The sequence below is a fragment of the Dendropsophus ebraccatus genome, chromosome 8, assembly GCF_027789765.1.
Source record: "Dendropsophus ebraccatus isolate aDenEbr1 chromosome 8, aDenEbr1.pat, whole genome shotgun sequence".
Lineage (NCBI taxonomy): Eukaryota > Metazoa > Chordata > Amphibia > Anura > Hylidae > Dendropsophus > Dendropsophus ebraccatus.
The window spans coordinates 61931744-61951006 of record NC_091461.1 but is presented as its reverse complement, the minus strand read 5'-3'; the positions used below and the strand labels follow the sequence as shown (position 1 = coordinate 61951006).

At 42.3% G+C, this 19263-nt stretch overlaps 1 long non-coding RNA gene across 1 annotated transcript; it reads left to right on the top strand.

The window, feature by feature from the left end:
- Positions 1-1597: 1597 nt before the first annotated feature.
- Positions 1598-9027, top strand: LOC138799422 (uncharacterized). The gene is made up of 3 exons (XR_011364261.1): positions 1598-1675; positions 2311-2407; positions 8982-9027. It is a non-coding gene; the product is annotated as an uncharacterized lncRNA (long non-coding RNA).
- The last annotated feature ends 10236 nt before the right edge of the window (positions 9028-19263 follow it).

Sequence of the window (19263 nt, the reverse complement as noted above, 5' to 3'; positions counted from 1 at the left end):
TGTGCTATCTATTTTTGGTTTTGATTGGATTTGTCATTTTTAAGAAATTTATGTTTAAAGACCCCTAATTTCACATAAAAATAATGGCCCATTGGAAATAATGTCCACATTGTAAACGCTAACAGCCAATCACAGCAGATATGCAAATAGCTGAAATATAGCAGCCAATAGAAATTCTTGTCAGTCAATGTATCACAACATTCACACAGTCACATGTCCATTATTGGCGAATAGAAGATGTAATATATGGAAGGTCCTTAACGATTTTGTCTCACTGACATGAGTAAGATTGTCATGGTAACCGAGCAATGATCTTTACCATTATAAGTAGCAGAGGTCAGTCAGTAAAGGGGCAGATGTCAGTCAGTCGCTCTTAAAGGGACGGTACCCGAGTCGCTCTTAAAGGGACGTTACCCAAGTCACTCTTAAAGGGACCTTATGCTTACATTTCTTATGTAGAAAAAGTTTTGTCCTGCTTCAACATATGCTGTATTACATACAGTAAGTACTAGAAGCATTGGGGGAGATTTATCAAACATGGTGTAAAGTGAAACTGGCTCAGTTGCCCCTAGCAACCAATTAGATCCCACCTTTCATTCCTTACAAACTCTTTGAAAAATGAAAGGTGGAATCTGATTGGTTGCTAGGGGCAACTGAGTCAGTTTCACTTTACACCATGTTTGATAAATCTCCCCCATTGTTTCTAGGGTGAATAGCATACTTTACAAAGGCACCAAATGGTGCCAAACTGAGTTTCTTTTGGTCCATATTATAGAATCCATGGCCTAGATTTATCAAACTGAACAAAACTGAAACTGTTGCAAACCACCCATAGCACCCAGCTCTGGTAAAATGAAAGCTGAGCTGTTAGTGGTTCTTATGGATAGTTTATACTAGTTTCACTTTTATGCGTTGACACTAGGTCTGGGTATGCTTTGACACTACTTTTCTGTACGTTAAAAAAAGCACATCCGTTTTGATGGGTTTTTTTTTGTTTTTTTTTTTATAATGGAAGTCAATGGAAAACGGATCCAAACGGATGACACACATCTGTTTTTTGCATCCATTTTTTTTCCATATAACTTATACAGTATGTTAAACAGATTGCAAAAACGCAGTGTGAACCCAGCCTTAGTTGTCCCTAGCAACCAATCATATTCCACCTTTCATTTTTCAAACAATCTGTGAGGAATGAAAAGTGGAATCTGATTGGTTGCTAGCGGTAACTAAGACATGTCTACTTTACACCAGTTTGATAAATCTCAACTCAACCTGACAGAGCAGCTTAAAAGGATCTTCAGAGAAGAATGGCAGAAAGTCTCCAAATCTAGGAGTGCAAACCTTGCAGCCTCATAACCAAGAAGACTGGCGGCTGGAATTGTGTCTAAATATTTATGCCAATGCAGTATTTTAGTTTTGTTTTTTTTAAAAATTAGCAAAGATTTATAACATTCTATTTTCACCTTTTCATTATAGGTTACTGAGTGCAGAATGGTGATGAGGAGAACTTTACTTTTTCTAGCACAAGGCTGTAACATAACAAAAAGTGAAAAAAAATGAAAAAGTTTAAGGACTATCCAAACATCGACGCATCCCTCAGGCACTTCGCTGGCATTAGTGTCAGGAGCCAAGCGCGATAGCCGTAGCTGGCCCCTGACACCTATATTCTGCACCAGTAAGTAGATTGCGTACTCGGACACTGCAGTGATATACCTGTGCAATTCATACATTCATTTGGGTGCACTTTTTTCTTTTTGCTCAGAACATATTTAATAATAATAACAATTTACAAAAATACTAGAACTACTAAGCATAGTAGGAAGCTGTGCATCCCATATTGTCTGGATGTATTGATCTCCAGACCTTAAATAACCTGCCACTATCTGACAATACTATTATATCATGATCAGAAGTTTATTTATCTCTGAATGTATGTGGTAGCTCTGTTTACTTCACACTACACAGCTGGGATCACATCTCTATTATGGAATGCCTTCCTTTCATCTGCGGGTTATGGTGAGCAGATGGATGTATGGGTTAGAACCATGTGGTTGAATGAACTATATTGTAAAGGACTTGATTATGGTTGTTTTTAAAGGAGAAAACCAGGGTCTGTTTCATGTTTTATATATATATATATATATATATATATATATATATATATATATATATATAATGCCACCTGCCTTTTCTGTAGGCGCTCCGGAAAATTCTAAAACTTATTGAGGCATGGACACTCTCAAGAGATACGCAAATCAGACTCGTTTTGCTTCGTACAAAGAAAAAATGATTTGCTCTCATCTCCCTCAGGCTGCCAGCTCCGTGCAGATGGAGAATACTGCCTGGGGACCACCTGGAAAACATGGATATCGGGGAAGCACATAGGAAACCAGGGGAGCACAAAGAGGTCAGAATAAGATGTTTAATATGTTACCATACAAACAGGCCAGCAATATGTAAAAAAATTAAAATTCTGGATAACCCCTTCAAGACGTTAACAGCAGAGGGATTATCCAGAAAGCTGGTCCTACCTGTTCTGCTGTCCAGTGCTCTATTTCTTCCCTCTACCTCCCTCTACTCCATCTTTCCTCCCTCTACTTCCGCGATGCTAGGGGAGCAGATGCATGTTATGGCCAGTGCGTGTGAAAGAACACTCTCATGCAATATCCTATAGCTGCCCGATGTCGCAGTGGCTTCAGTAAAATCATGCAGCTATTAAAAATGCACACACCCCCATCTCCAGAGGGAAGAATGGCCAGAGGGAGGAAGCACATAGGGAAGGGAACAGGTAAAAACTTTTCTACTTTCTGGATAACCCATTTAAATGGGTTGTCTGGCAAGGACCCCTTTCTGCAAAATGCGGAGTGAGCGGGTGAGTGAAAATAACATACACTTACCTTCCTGGCTCCCACACTGCTGCCCCTACTCTGCTGCCTCGGTCCCTGTTGTGCTTCTGCTTCGGGGTTCTGAGATGTAACGTAACAAGCACGCTCAGCCATTCAGTGGCAGAGGCGGGACACCACTATGATTCTCATAAATCAATTTTACTCTTACTAATCTGAAGCTATATGTCCCCAATGCAGCTACATGACACCTTGTTTGAGTAACAATTTGGCAATAGTTCTTTGGGATCAAAGCAGACAAACTGGGCTTAACTACACTTGTGTTCACTAGTGGTGCTCCCTTAAACCACTTTGGTAGGTACTGCATGCCAGTAACACTCACAAGACCTGCTCAGTCCCAGTCTAACCATCACTATTTGCCTCTAATCAAAGACACTAAGTTCCAAATGCTTGCCCATTTTTTAGGGTTACAAAACTTCAACTTTATTTTAATGATATGTAATCTAAATTAGGGATGAGCGAACTTTTAAAAAGTTGGGTTCGGTTCAATCCGGCGAACTTTCGTGAAATTCGGATTCCTACGAATCGAACGTAAAACAAAACTTGCTATAACTGATGAATAATTGCAGCTACAATAGTGGAAGTCTAATAGGGTATAGTTTTGTTTAGTTGCAGTTGCTATTACAATGAAAAGTGCAAAAATAGTGAAAAAAAAATTAGCCAAGGTGTAAGTGATTACACGGGACATAGGACACAAAGTTCCTTGGACCCAGTAGGGTGGAAAACAGACATTTGACAGTGGAAACAGCACCAATAATAGTTCTGTATTGGACCCAGTATGGTTGAGAACAGACAATTGACGGAGGAGGAGGAGGCAGCAGCACTCGATTGCACCCAGCCCAGTATGGTTTAGAAGAGAATATTGGAGGAGGCGGCACCACTTGATTGCACCCAGCCCAGTATGGTTGAGAACAGACTATTTGAGGAGGAGGAAGTGGCAGTACCTGATTGCACCCAGGCTAGTATGGTTGAGAACAGACAATTGACGGAGGAGGAGGAGGATGTTCAGCCTTGGAGTGGTGGCCTGGGAATCCTCGCTGATGATGTTGTTCAGCGCACTTTCCAGAACACGGACGAGTGGGATGATGTTGTTGAATCCATAGTCATGTCTGCTCACAAACAGAGTCGCGTCCTCAAAAGCGATCAACAATTGGCAGGAAATGTTCGAAGAAACCTGTGCACTATGAGGTTTATCACATGTGCCATACAAGGTGTATGACTCAACCCTCTCTGCTGCACTGCAGAGACAATGTTCTTCCCATTGTGGGCTACAGTATTTCCCATACTGTACCGTCTCCTGGCTGCTGTTTACCTATAATTTGCGCAAAATCGCTGCATTTTTACCGAGATTTTGCGCAAATCAGGGCTAAACACCAGCCAGGAGACAGTACAGCAAAGTTACTGTGTAGATGGTGAAGGACCTTGACATGTAACTTTGATGTCACCGCAGGTTCTGTATGTACACTGTGCACTATGGAGGAGGAAGAAAAAAAAATACAGGTGTGTGGAAAGGGGAGTACAATCAGGGGTGCTCAGTCTGGGGAGGGGGATGAAGGGTGCCAAGTCTGGAGTGGGGAGGGGGGCAAGGGGGTACAGGTGACACCAGTCTGGGATGGGGGAAGACACACAAGAGAGTGTCCAGTGTCTATTTTGGAGTCTGGTCTGGTTGAACATTATTATATATTTAACCCCTTAATAACTGCCCTCTCCAAATATATATCACATTTATATAAACCTCCCCTACTATCTGCCGGGGTAGGGAACCTTGGCTCTCCAGTTGTTGCAGAACTACAACTCCCATCATGTCTGGACAACCAAAGTTTTAGCTTTGACTGACCATGAATGATGGGAGTAGTAGTTTTGCAACAGCTGGGGAGCCAAGGTTCCCTACACCAATCTATAAAGCACCTGTATCAGTATATACAGCGACCATGATACAAGAGTCTTTTTTCTAAATTATTTCTATTTTGAATTTCGTGATGGAATACCTTTCTGGAGGTATTGCTGCTGTAGTACTGCTGTCTCCGCTGCTAAGTGGAGTTGATCGAACCTCGGGAAATCCTAGGTTGATCGAACTCGAACATTCACAAACCTGCCTCATTTGATTGCTGATGCCTGCCTGGTCCGTGGGGAAGGAGGAGAGTGCCCGAGTACTGCCTGGAATTCTGGGATTCAGCCTAGGTAATAGGGCTGTCTCTTCCTTCCATACGGACCTAGAAGGCATCAGCAATCAAATGCGGCAGGTTTGTGAATGTTCGAGTCTGATTGAACCTAGGATTTCCCTAGTTTCGATCAACTCTACTGCTGAGCGTACCTGTGCATTAGGAGACGCCACCATAGAATCACATTACACTGGGTGTCACACTGGAAATAGATCAGGAAGCTTCGCCTCCTAATTCACAGGTACAGACAGCAGGGAGCGGAAACAACGGCGCCTCCTCAGGTACAGACAGCAGGGAGCGGAGACAACGGCACCTCCATTAAGGTACTTAGGGACCAAATTTTAAATGGGAAAAATGGAAGTACTTTAAAAAATAGTGATGGAGCCCAGAGCTGCCTGATAATCATTCTTCATAAAAACATTCCAGGTACACAGTAAATATGACATTATGTATCCCATATTGTGAACACCACACTAGTGCTGCCAGTAGAGATGAGCGAATCGCTCATCTGAACAATCGCTTATCTAAACTTCATTTAAGAAAAAAAAAAATATATATTATATACCAGCAGTGAAGGGACAACATGCCCCCCCCCTGTGCTTACTGCGCACACAAGGGGGGGGGCGCCAAATTGAATCTTTGCCCCGGGTGCAGGAGAGCCTAGCTACACCTCTGCTAACAGGGGTGACGTCACACATCTTGATTTTCACAGAAAACCAGAATACAAGGGATTATAAGAGTAATAATCCCTTGTATCCTGGTCTATTCTGTGATTTTATTTGTTATTGTTATTTTAACCAGATTCGTTACGGACTTTCTCAAAGTTCGGTAGCAAACCAAACTTTTTGTAAAGTTCGTAACGAATCTGGTTCGTTATGGTTCGATTCGCTCATCCCTAATCTAAATATATTTAAAATATTTTTTTTCAATATCATCCTATCATTCTGTTTTCTTACTTTGACACACAGAATAAACATTAAGGCATCTGATAGATTTTAGAAAAAAAAATTCAATTGGATAACATTTTTCTATTGCTGTATTTAGGAAGATAGACATAATAGAATCTAGATACTGTATATTATCTAGAGGAGTGATCTGTTGCAAAAGAAAAACCTCCACCTTGGAGATATCACTACAGCCAGTAGCATGACCACTAGTAAAATTTGGAGATGTTTTTTTAAATCACATAAATTCCTTCAAAATCTGTAAACCTCTACTATATGACCCAAAAGCAGCTCCATCAGTAGAAATGCTAGTTATAAAACTCCTGGCCATCCAGAACAACTTTCTCAGATTTAACAACCCCATGCTTTCTCAAGCAGAAAGCAGTGTTGATGCTTTTATATATCCTTTTATACTGTATGTCCCTTTATAGAATATTAACATCATTTCTGTATATTTATCATCATAACCCCCTTTCATGGGAAGGACAACTTGGATGCAGATCAGTAATCAGTTTATTTATGAAACTACAAAGTTGAACACTGGAGTAGGATAGAAATGTGCAGACGCAGAGCATCACTATCTCAGATCTAAGAATATAAACAAAGTTTGACTATCATGATGATGATTCTCCTAAATAGGAACTTTGCTGTCATTGTGAATATGCTGAAGATATGTGTGCGAATTATCCCTTATTAGGTTATAGCTGGATAGAAGGCAAAATGTTTAGAATAACCCAAATAAACATAAAAGTGTACATTTGTACTTATACAAATGTACAGTAGGTTACAGATAAGCAAATCGTTTTAAAATTCGGTTAGCAATATTCCAAAAATTTTAACACAAGATCCGTGAACTTCGCGAACCAAACCTTAGCAAATCTATACTTACTTGTCCATGCTCCCCTGTTGTCCTCTTTTATGTCTTCAGCTGCCTCCAACATAAGGAGGCCAGTGATTGGTTGAGTGGGCTGTCACTCTCGAGACACAAGAGCGCTGTCCTTTCTCAGTCAGTCATTGATTAGCTGAGTAAGATATCATTCTACAATTGGCCAAACTGTCCTCTTCCGTGTCTTCAGCTGCCTCCAGCCCACTCAGGCAATGATTGACTGAGAGGCAGCAACGTGGCCAATGAGTGGCTGTGTGGGCTGTCACTCTTGTGTCTCAATAAACATTAGGGTGTTTTGGCACCATAATATGCGCAAAGCATATGCTCTTTAAGGACTTTCATAGCCTTATCTATATTGATTTTTTTTATAAACCAAAACTGTAAATTTTGAATAAAATAAATTACCTACCTATACTTACTTGGGCATCTAGGAGGAAATTATCTACCTACTGGGGGTGTCTACTACAGAGTAGCAAAGCAAATCCTACTGGGGGGTGTCTACTAGAGATGACAGAGCAAATGTTTGCTAAATTCATCAACAAAATCCCCCCCCCCTAAAATGGTTTATTCACCTGTCCTTGCTCCCACCTAGCCAATCACTGGCCATCGCGCTGTCCCTGAGTCATTGATTGCCTGATTGGGATGAATGCAGTTACAGATATACAAGAGGACAATGGGGGAGTGCGGACAAGTTAATTAACTTTTTTTTTTTTTTTACTTTTTTGTGATTAACAAATTTAGCAAAAATTATATAAAATGTCATCTCTAGCAGATACCCCTAGTAGGATTTACTTTGCTGATCTCTGGTAGACACCCCCAGTAGGTAGATAATTTAATGTATATGTACAGTTTAATGCCAGGTTCACACTATGTAAAATCAACTACAGTATTTCATAACAATGGCCGTAGCTGTGAAAACAAGATACAATTCAAGATAACGGCCATTGTTATAAAATACGGACGTTATTTTTACATAGTACGTAATTCCCTCTATTATTAGGTAGATGCAGCCAGAAGGTAGATAAATCCTGCTCATTAGATAAATGTCCCCAGTAGGTAGGTATTGCCCCTCATTAGGTAGACACCCTCGGTAGATGTGGATTTCTTCTGGATTCCTTTTTCAGTAACGTGAAGATTAAAATCTGCTGCTAAATTCCACCAATTCTTTATATTTAAAACCCATTTCTTCTTTACCCTCAGTATAATTTCATTAAAATAAGCACTAACTATTAAGTTCATAATGTTACTAAGCTACAAATGAGAATATCTCAGTATAAAGAGCTGCCTGGCAGCAGTGGGTATGCGTAAACTGTATCTCATATGTGGGTAACTATAACATTTCATCCATGATACTGTCCTGCATTACGTATCAGTTCATTTAACATGACCTCAGTGTTTTATATCATAGCATTTTCCACAAGCTACACATCAGTTTCCCACACTGTTCACCACTGAACAGCTGGATCATGAAATGGTACATAAAAAATGTTGTGGGAATTTGAGCATTGGATCCAGCATATTCTCAGTGCAGCTGACGTGGGGTGAATTTAGTAGAATACAGTGAAATTAGTGGAGTTACCTTATTATAACTGTCATTGCTAGCATAGGCTGGGTTCACACTACGTATATTTCAGCCAGTATTGTGGTCCTCATATTGCAACCAAAACCAGGAGTGGATTGAAAGCACAGAAAGGCTCTGTTCATATAATGGTGAAATTGAGTGGATGGCCGCCATATAACAGTAAATAACTGCCATTATTTCAATATAACAGCCGTTGTTTTAAAATAACAGCAAATATTTGCCATTAAATGGCAGCCATCCACTCAATTTTAACATTGAACAGATCCTTTCTGTGTTTTTAATCCACTCCTGGTTTTGGTTGCAATATGAGGACCACAATACTGACTGAAATATACGTAGTGTGAACCCAGCCTTACAGTGACAGTTTATAATATGGTTGGTTTGGCCAAAAGAGCCAATTATCCAACATACCACTATGGTGACATTTGTTTTTAATCAGTTGTAATTTATTGGAATAATCCAACAGATTGTCAGAATGTCAATCTTTACCTTCCTCACTCTCAGGCTCCTCCTCAGACCCAAGCACCACCATACTGGGTCTTCACACTTTTCAGTATCAGGACTGTGATGTGGCAGGTAAGTGTATGGATAACCACCTGAGGTTGGAAATTCTCTATAGGTCTATACTTTAAAGTTTTGTTTTACAACTTCTGCAGTTTGCTTTGTGAGCTCTAGATTTCTCCACATTTGTAGACAGACAAAATAAGTTTTCCTGCAAACTACCTTTTGGGAGCACTTCTCTCTCTATAGTTGGTATCAGCTGCTTCCTAAGGTTTGTCTCTGACCTGCTGTTATCTCCAACACTTAAAGAGTAGAAAGGCTGTCTGACAAATTTAACTTACTTTCCTTCTAGTGGATAAATAGTTGAAAAAATATAAAGGGGAACTGTCAGTAGGTGAGACAAATCTAACCTGCTGATATAGCTCTCTTACCTTCCTCATCCGTGCTGTTGCAGAGCACTGCCCACCCCCATCCGTCCCACTCTATTCATTATCATTAGATAGGGGCGGATTGGCGCTATGGGGGTGGGCAGTGCTCCTAACGGGTGCCCCAGTGCTCCTAATGGTCTCACTGGACTGTGGCGCAAAAGACTAACTGCACCGAAATGGTGCAGACAAGGAAGGTAAGACACATACCTTCCTCCTTGGTGTCTCCTGTGCAGTAGGGCCATATAAGTAGGAACAATTGATGTCATCTAGTCATTTGGGAGTTTCTTCAGGTCCAAGTAGTCATGTTCCCGAGGCTGGGTTTCACTGTAATTACACCTCTATGGACGTGATTCACAGCCCTGTGTCATAGAATCATCATCCAGAAGCGGTCCTGGCTCTGAGTAGCCGCTCTAATGTTTTCGTTTTGGTGGGCATGCACAGTACAGCAGTATCCTATCTCTGCTGTACTGCGCATGTCGAAATAGCCTCGAATTTTGATAGCCTTGGATTCTGCTTTACATATCGTTGCTGGATGGACCATTTTGACCCTGCTGCAGCCACCACCACAAACAAAAGGAGTGTTATTCCTGTGGTGGTGGCTGCAGCACAGGAATAACACAATTGACAAAAAGGTCCACATATAGGTGGCATATGGTCAGTTCTTCCAAATTAGATGTTAAAACAAAAGCTGGCTCAGGATGCTTATGAGAAGAGGCATCTGCTTATTCTTGAATTCAATTGTATCAGTGTCCTTACTAAACTGATACAATTGAAAAATGAAGCACTGGTTGGTGGATCCCTTCTTGGCTATTCCTCTGTTGGGGTATGTCCACACTGAGTAAAACAGGCGGAACTCTGCCTGTCTTAGTGTCCCATAGCCCTTCTATGGGAGAGTGTGCGCTCCTCTGCAGCTGCCGCTCTCTGCCTAAAGAAGTGACAGCGGAGAGCGGCGACAGCGGAGGAGTGCGTGCCCTCTCATTCACTCACAGGGGCACACTGAGCACAGCGGAGAGATCTGCCGTATTTACTCAGTGTGAACATACCCTTATGCGGCATGACGACAAGATCATGGTGTCTGCATCTTGTTGTAGTATACAAAAGTGATGTATCATCCCATGCTCCTCCACCGGCACCCATGTACTGTATGGACAGATCAGATGCCTGGCTGCATACAAGGATGGGCACCGAACGAAGAAAGAGCTGCATCATCAGACAGATTAGGGCTGAGATAACTTCTTCTATAAGTAAATAATCTGTTATATACACTGCAATGCTTTGAAAAAGATCATATTAAAAATGGCAAACCAAGTTAAGGGTTGCCTGGGACAAGTGGAGAACAAAGGAAACTAGAACTCCAACCAGAGAATACATCAGAAGTCACAGAAACATCAGATACAGGAAGCTACAGCCTGAAGTAACCACCAGACCCAATGTATGTAGGAATAGTCCTCTTACTACCTCCCACTGCCAGGGATCCTTACTTTAACCTTTTTATTGATAAAAGCCACCAGGTATTCATACATCAACTTCTTCACTACCCTAGATCATCAGGGATACTGGAATTAACCCTCTCATTTCCCTAGACTACCATGTATACTATCATTAACCATTCACTTCCATAGAGCAGAAGGGAATCTGACATTAACTCATTTACAGATTCCCCTAGTATAATAGATGATCAACAAAAAAAGAATTTGCTGGGATGGCTTTTAAATACAGAAGTTTGTCCAGACATGGCAACCTCTTTATTGCTAGCTATGGATTATTTCATCATAGATAAGTCCTGAATGCTTTTAAAGAATGAAGTGACTCTTGTCTCTATACCGCTTTGACCTCTTATTTATTATTTTGGACGAATCAATTATTATTCGTTATGACTTTCTAAAATGTGTGCATTTGCAATGTAGACTGATACTTTTAGGATAAGGTCTCTTTGACATGGCGTTTGGAAGATACATTACCATATGAGATGAAAAAAGGACATGCAAAATAGCTCTCACACCTCTTCAAGTCAAGTCTCGCTCAGTCAAGGAGCCTTAGAACATTGACTGGGGATTTTATGCCAAGCCAAACAATCTCTCCAAAAGAAAAGATTTCCCATCTGCAGACATATCCTTTCTTTCTAAGATTCCTTAAGGAGAGTCACTACCCCTTTGACCCATATGAGCTGGAAAAACTCCTGGCATATACCATAGATTTAGCTATAAGCCCCCATTACTCAGTGGAGGCCAAAAGAGTCTCATTTTAGCCTTTATCATGTGGTATATTCAATGCAGAGGCATACAAAGTACAAATATTGTAAATGCCTTTGACCTGTAAGATTTGGAAAGAATATAATTACATCTATTCTGGGATTTGTGAAATCTGAATTTTGCAAAGGCCAAATGCCATTATATCAGGGAAAGGCTATCATTTGTGCTCACCATGTGCACATTGGCTCTAAAACATTCACTTGCTTTTCTATGGCAAAGGTCCAAAAGGGACAGTAAATTTTGATTCCACTGTCCACAGGCATGCCAGGAATGCTCACACTGCCTGCTGACTCAGAAAAGATTAGAGAGAATGGTGCTGCCAGGTCATGTGCAAACATACTATTTTAAGGGAATCAGATCCTCACAGTGAGAAAATAAATCTTTCCTTGCCATCATTCGGTTGTGTAAGGAAATGTAAGCATGATCGTTTTATGTTCCTTAAATGACAACCTAAGGATAATAGGATGCTACTAGAAATATCAGTAGCCCAAAAAAGATAATATTGCTTGCATAATGTCTCCTAAAGTATAGCATCAACTGTTTGGTTAAGCCTTGTGTATTTACTTGATAATCCTCAGTATGCATGCCGCCTCCTCCCCCACCCATCCTGCCTTGACTGGTTGATGAACAGTTGGCAGGTTCTAACGAATACAGGTATCTTAGAGGGCAGACTGGTCAGCAACAAAGCCCAAGGTAGGATATAAGATGTATAGGAACATCGTTTATTTTAAGACAAATCAGTGCATTTTATTGCTGGTCCTGCCACTTCTCATGGAACGTCTTTGAATGTCATAGCCGAATAGGCCATAAAACACGTTTATTTGTCTTAAATAAACCGTGTTTATATTCATCTTATGTCCTACCTTGTGCTTTATTGCTGACTGGTCTGCACTCTAAGATACCTGTATTTGTTTGAGCCTGCCAAGTGTATTCTTCCGAGTGGAGTAATCAGGTGAAGCTGCGGTGGGCGAAAGTCCAGGCCCCCTCAATGAAGATAGTCTAACAGTGTTGTGCCTGTCCAGCACAACTACCCTGGGTAAACGTTACCTATTGGGTAGGGGTCCTGCACCTTGTATCGGTAATCTGCAAGCTTCTGCAATCTGGAGCGCATCTCTCCTTCTATATTACCAGTGATTGATGCATAGGGCCCAGTGCTGAAAGCTGAAGCAGGGATAGGGAGGGAGGAAGCATGCATGCTTAGCAATGCCTCCCTGATAAGCATTATAAAGAGTTGAAAAATTCCCTTTAAAGGGGTTATCTCCCAAACATAAGGCCTTATTCACACATCCTGTGAAATTTCCATGGTCGCGGATGCGCAACCACAGAGAATTTTAGGGCCCATTGAAGTGAATGTGGCCATTCACATGATCCGTGTCGTGACCTGCACAGCAAAAAAAAGAACATGTCGTAGTCTGGATCGCGGCACGGATCACCCCCCGCCGCCCGGCCGCAGAGATGACAGGAGAGCATGATGTTCTCTCCTGTCATCTCATCTACTACTGACCTACTCCCCGCACTGATCGGCTTAATCTTCACCAGAAGTGGCCAGGACTACGCTAACTTCTCCCAGCAGCGTAGTCCAGGCCACTTCCGGTGAGGGCGTGAAGCCGGTCAGCGTGGGGAGTAGGTGAGTAGTAGATAAGATGACAGGAGAGCACATTAGGCTCTCTTGTCATCTCTGCGGCCAGGTGGTGGGATCCATGCCGGGCAGCGGTGGGGGCTTCGGCTATAGAATAGTGTGAATGTGCCCTCAATCCAGTTAAAATGCCTTATTCGGACATAAGCATGTGATGGTGGACCCATGCTTAAAACTAGTCACCCTCAGTAGTACTGAGATATTCTCTTATAGAGCAGTTCCACTTAAAATCTTACCCTATATTAGCCCTTAGCTGCACCAGTCATATGCAAGCAGCCAAAGATCTATGTACTTCTGGGAGAGTCATGTATAGTCAGGCATTTAGCACCTTTGTATAGCCCCATTCACTATGTAATCTTCTACCACAAAATGTTCTTGATCTTTAAATATAATAGCATTACTCTCTATAGAATCACAAAACATTGTCTTTAAGTGATATTTCTTGAAGGCTTCTCATGGATCATTCTCCAGACTTTTTGGCAAATGTCCTAGACGAGGAAGTGGTTTTCTATCCCGCTATTTCAGATCCCCTGTACAAGTAAACACAGTTAAGGATACCCACCACAATCTTTAATACCCACTCATTTTCCAAGTGACTTTGAGGTGTGAACTATGTAACTATGTAGCTGAGTGACTGTCCACAGGATAAGCAAAAGCCATGGACTCATGTTAATGTTTCCATCAGATTGTTGTTTTAGGACTTAAAAATAATATTTAACATATGTTAAAAGTTCACTAAATCCATCTAGAAATTATCCATATTTGGTTAGATCTGCACATTGTCTAGAAATAGTGCTACTTTTGCTCATGGTCTGTGTTTGGTATTGCAGTTCAAGTCTATCCAAATAAAAAGTGATAAAATGAGTAAAAAAAACATCACTGCATGCCATTCTGAGACCCTCCTTTTCTTTGTTGTGACCCTATTTGTGACCCTAGTGAACATGAAAGTGACCACGAAAATACAATATTATTATTTTTTTTTTTTTGGACTCAAGCATGGTAGGGTTAATCTATCATTAAAGCCATTAAAGTTTTTATTACTCAATATCCATATAATTGTGTAGTTTTACATCCATTTTTTGTTTAGCTGCTAATTCTACTTTCCATATATTGCAAATACATATATAGGCACAGCACCATCCCTGTCCTCAGGCCATGGTAAATATGTGTGCTTTTTAATTCCCCCCCCCCCCCAAACCTTTATTATTGTATTGGGGGCTATGTGGATTATATGTCAACACACACACACCTCAACCAACCACTACCCAACCAACACACCCAGCTCTACACAGGCTCGATACTACATATAAATTACAGTGCAAATGTATTTAGTGACTTACAGGGGACATCTTCTCTGAACAGAGTTCTTCCCTTCATCTTTTCATTTTTTTCTCCATCTGCCCAGGGCCATTATAAGAACTTCTCTGAGCCACAAATCCATAGAATCTGCCAAACAGACATATTAGGCTCTTCACTCTGGCATCATCCTCATCTCTCTACAAACTGCGCATCTGTATTGGTCCTTTCTTTACACCCTCTTTTAGTGGTTAGCCTTGACTATTTGTAGCATATGCGTGTGTGTGTGTGTGTATATATATATATATATATATATATATATATATATATATAGACACCTTGTAGATAGTCCTTTGGTTCAGTCTTCCACATAGATGTCCCCATGTGCATCTACCATAGTAGAGAGCCCCCCTCTGTGTAATCCCTTTATAGTAGATGACACCCTCTAAGCATTACCTATATCAGGGGTATGGAACCTTGGCTCTCCAGTAGTTGCAAAACTACAACTCCCATCATGAGTAGACAGTAAAGCTTAAGCTGTAGTTTTACAACAGCTAGAGAGCCAAGGTTCCCTATCCCTGCCCTATAGTATATGGCCCCCTCTGTGTAGTCTGCTATAGTAGATCCCCCCCGTGTAGTTCCCCTTATAGATGCCCCCCCTTGTTGTCCCCCTAAGTGTAGTCCACTATAGTACATGCCCCCTCTCTGCGCATGCCCTATTATATACACATCCCCAGTGTAGTTCCCCTTATAGATGCCTCCTCTGTGTTGTCCTCTTTATAGTTTGCCCCCCCTTATAGATGGCCCCGTGTTGTTCCCCTTACAAATGGCCCCCAGTGTTGTGCCTCCCCCATTTATATAGCCCCCAGCGTTGTGCCTCCCCCAAATATAGAGCCCCCAGTGTTGTGTCTCCGCCATATATATAGTCCCCAGTGTTGTGCCTTTCCATATACACTCACCGGCCACTTTATTAGGTACACCTGTCCAACTGCACGTTACCACTTAATTTCTAATCAGCCAATCACATGGCAGCAACTCAGTGCATTTAGGCATGTAGACATGGTCAAGACAATCTCCTGCAGTTCAAACAGAGCATCAGTATGGGGAAGAAAGGTGATTTGAGTGCCTTTGAACGTGGCATGGTTGTTGGTGTCAGAAGGGCTGGTCTGAGTATTTCAGAAACTGCTGATCTACTGGGATTTTCACCCACAACCATCTCTAGGGTTTACAGAGAAGGGTCCGAAAAAGAAAAAACATCCAGTGAGCGGCAGTTCTGTGGGCGGAAATGCCTTGTTGATGCCAGAGGTCAGAGGAGAATGGGCAGACTGGTTCGAGCTGATAGAAAGGCAACAGTGACTCAAATAGCCAACCGTTACAACCAAGGTAGGCAGAAGAGCATCTCTGAACGCACAGTACCTCCAACTTTGAGGCAGATGGGCTACAGCAGCAGAAGACCACACCGGGTGCCACTCCTTTCAGCTAAGAACAGGAAACTGAGGCTACAATTTGCACAAGCTCATCGAAATTGGACAGTAGAAGATTGGAAAAAAGTTTCCTGGTCTGATGAGTCTCGATTTCTGCTGCGACATTCGGATGGTAGGGTCAGAATTTGGCGTCAACAACATGAAAGCATGGATCCATCCTGCCTTGTATCAACGGTTCAGGCTGGTGGTGGTGGTGTCATGGTGTGGGGAATATTTTCTTGGCACTCTTTGGGCCCCTTGGTACCAATTGAGCATCGTTGCAACGCCACAGCCTACCTGAGAATTGTTGCTGACCATGTCCATCCCTTTATGACCACAATGTACCCAACATCTGATGGCTACTTTCAGCAGGATAATGTGCCATGTCATAAAGCTAGAATCATCTCAGACTGGTTTCTTGGACATGACAATGAGTTCACTGTACTCAAATGGCCTCCACAGTCACCAGATCTCAATCCAATAGAGCATCTTTGGGATGTGGTGGAACGGGAGATTTGCATCATGGATGTGCAGCCGACAAATCTGCGGCAACTGTGTGATGCCATCATGTCAATATGGACCAAAATCTCTGAGGAATGCTTCCAGCACCTTGTTGAATCTATGCCACGAAGAATTGAGGCAGTTCTGAAGGCAAAAGGGGGTCCAACCCATTACTAGCATGGTGTACCTAATAAAGTGGCCGGTGAGTGTATATAGCCCCCCAGTACTGTGCCTCCCCATATATATATATATATATATATATATATATATATATATATATATATAGCCCCAGTGCTGTGCCTCCCCCATACATATAGCCCCTAGTGCTGTGCCTCCCCCATACATACAGCCCCCAGTGTGGTGCCTCCTCCATACATATGGCCCCCAGTGTTGTGCCTCCTCCATACATATAGCCCCCCATATATAGCCCCCAGTGTTGTAGTTCCTCCCCCATATAGATAGCCCCCAGTGTTGTGCCTCCCCTATACATATAGCCCCAGTGTTGTGCCTCCCCCATACATATAGCCCCCAGTGTTGTGCCTCCCGCATATATATAGCCCCCCCCAGTGTTGTGCCTCTCCCATATAGCCCCCAGTGTTGTGCCTCCTCCATATATATATATAGCCCCCAGTGTTGTGCCTCCTCCATTTATATATATATAACCTTCCAGTGTTGTGCCTCCCCCATATATATAGTAGAGTAGAGGACGGCACTCCAGACAATAGGGTGGTGCTCGTGGTAGGAGAAGGTCCCAGTCAATATAGAAGATAAATCCCGGCACTCACAATTAAGTAATGCTTTTTTTTATTTAAGTGAGTAAAGCAGGTACATGAGAGGACGCGTTTTGGCCTATGGCCTTTATCAGCTCAAATAACAGTGGTATCTAGCTGTCTTATATACACAAAGTGGCGCCAAATACAGTAGGAGTTAACCAATCGGTGACGTCACAGTGACGTAGAATGTAAACAATGTCACATGTATAATGAATGAACACATAGTAAACAGATCACGCGCCTGCAAGAAAAACATATACCAGAGAGTGTGGTGATCAGGGGAGGGTAGTGTACATAATCTGGAATCCCGTGGATAGATGGGAGTGGGGCGATGTCCCAGCGACGATCCGTGTGCTCTGACTGAGCAAAGGGCTCACAGTCCAAGTAAGGCAAAGAGCGCTGGTCCTGCGCATGCGCTGTCTGAGTAATCCTTGTGTAGTGTCAGCGGCTGCAAGAGGGTATCCTGGAGGCAGCATTTGAGTAAATACATTGTATCAGACCGGACTAGTAAAGTTGCATAAAGTCTCTGAGTAGTCGGTAAAGAGTTCATGGAGCCGCGGTGCAGGGATGAGGACATGACACCATTGCGGCAGAAGAGTCTGAGCTTTCCACAGGTGAACAGCTACAGGGCGGGACATCAAATAAAGTGACACCAAATATGTACAAGTGAGTATATATGCATAATGCATAAAATATGCATAAATATACATAATATACAATGTAACAGAAAACAGCAACTCTACATTGTAGCATGGGTATGAGAAGGGCTATAAATGTACTATGACACGTGAGTATAGCTACCGTACCTCATATGGTGGAGGTAGTCAACTATCCCAAAGAAGATGTGCCTCCTGGTGCCGATGCAGTCTGTAGGGGATAGAGTCAAGAGTATACTAAACAGTTAGGTCAATATACTGGACAATTCATACTCCCTATTCAGTCCTTTGGGAGTCAAGTTCTGGAGTGTGTGTATCCAGTATGCCTCACGTTTTTTAAGGAGTTTTTTTTAGGTTACCCCCTCTCGTGGGCAAGGTCACTTTTTCTAGTACCTGGAATTTGAGCTGTGATACATTGTGTCCCTTCTCTTTAAAGTGATGTGGCAAGGGTAGTAAGAGATTTTGGCAACGTATTGTCGACTTATGCTTACTGATTCTGTCGCGTACTAACTGAATAGTTTCACCCACATACAAAAGACTGCAGGGGCACTTGATGCAATACACAACATTCTTGGACTCGCAAGTGAAGAAACCCCTGATTTTGTGGGCCTTGCCTGTGTGTGGGTGTCTGATCTCATTTCCCCTGATAATGTTATTGCATTGGGCACAATGCAGACATGGATAGGTCCCCTGTCTTGTGGGATGTAAGACCCGTTGTGTGGCTGGATCGGGGTCTTGTCTGCTTTCTGCCCTCACTAGGCTGTTGTACAGGTTGGGTGCCTTTTTATTACAGATAAGAGAAGGTGACTGGAATTCCTGGATGTCTGGGTAGGACTTACACAGTACAGGCCAATGTCTCTTGATTACATTGTCAATCTTAGGGCTCAGTGGGTGATATTGTCGTACAAACGGGATAAGTCTTTCAGTCGTGGCAGTGGACCTGGACAGTGGACTTTGTCTGGCTTGCTGTAGTAGGTGACTGGGGTAACCCCTTTCCACAAACTTTTTTTCCATTTCATCGAGCCTTTTTTCTAGCGTCTCGCTGTCTGTAACAATGCGTCTGACTCTTTGGAATTGGGATTTGGGTATTGCCTGTTTTACACTAAGGGGGTGTGCACTACTGAAATGTAGTAAGCTGTTCCGATCAGTGTTCTTCCGGAACAGGTCAGTGGTAAGCCCCCCTGTGTTGTTAGCCGTCACTCGTGTGTCCAGGTAGTCCACCGTATTTTTGCTACAGGTCATTGTGAATTGGAGTTCATGCCATACGGAATTGAGGAATG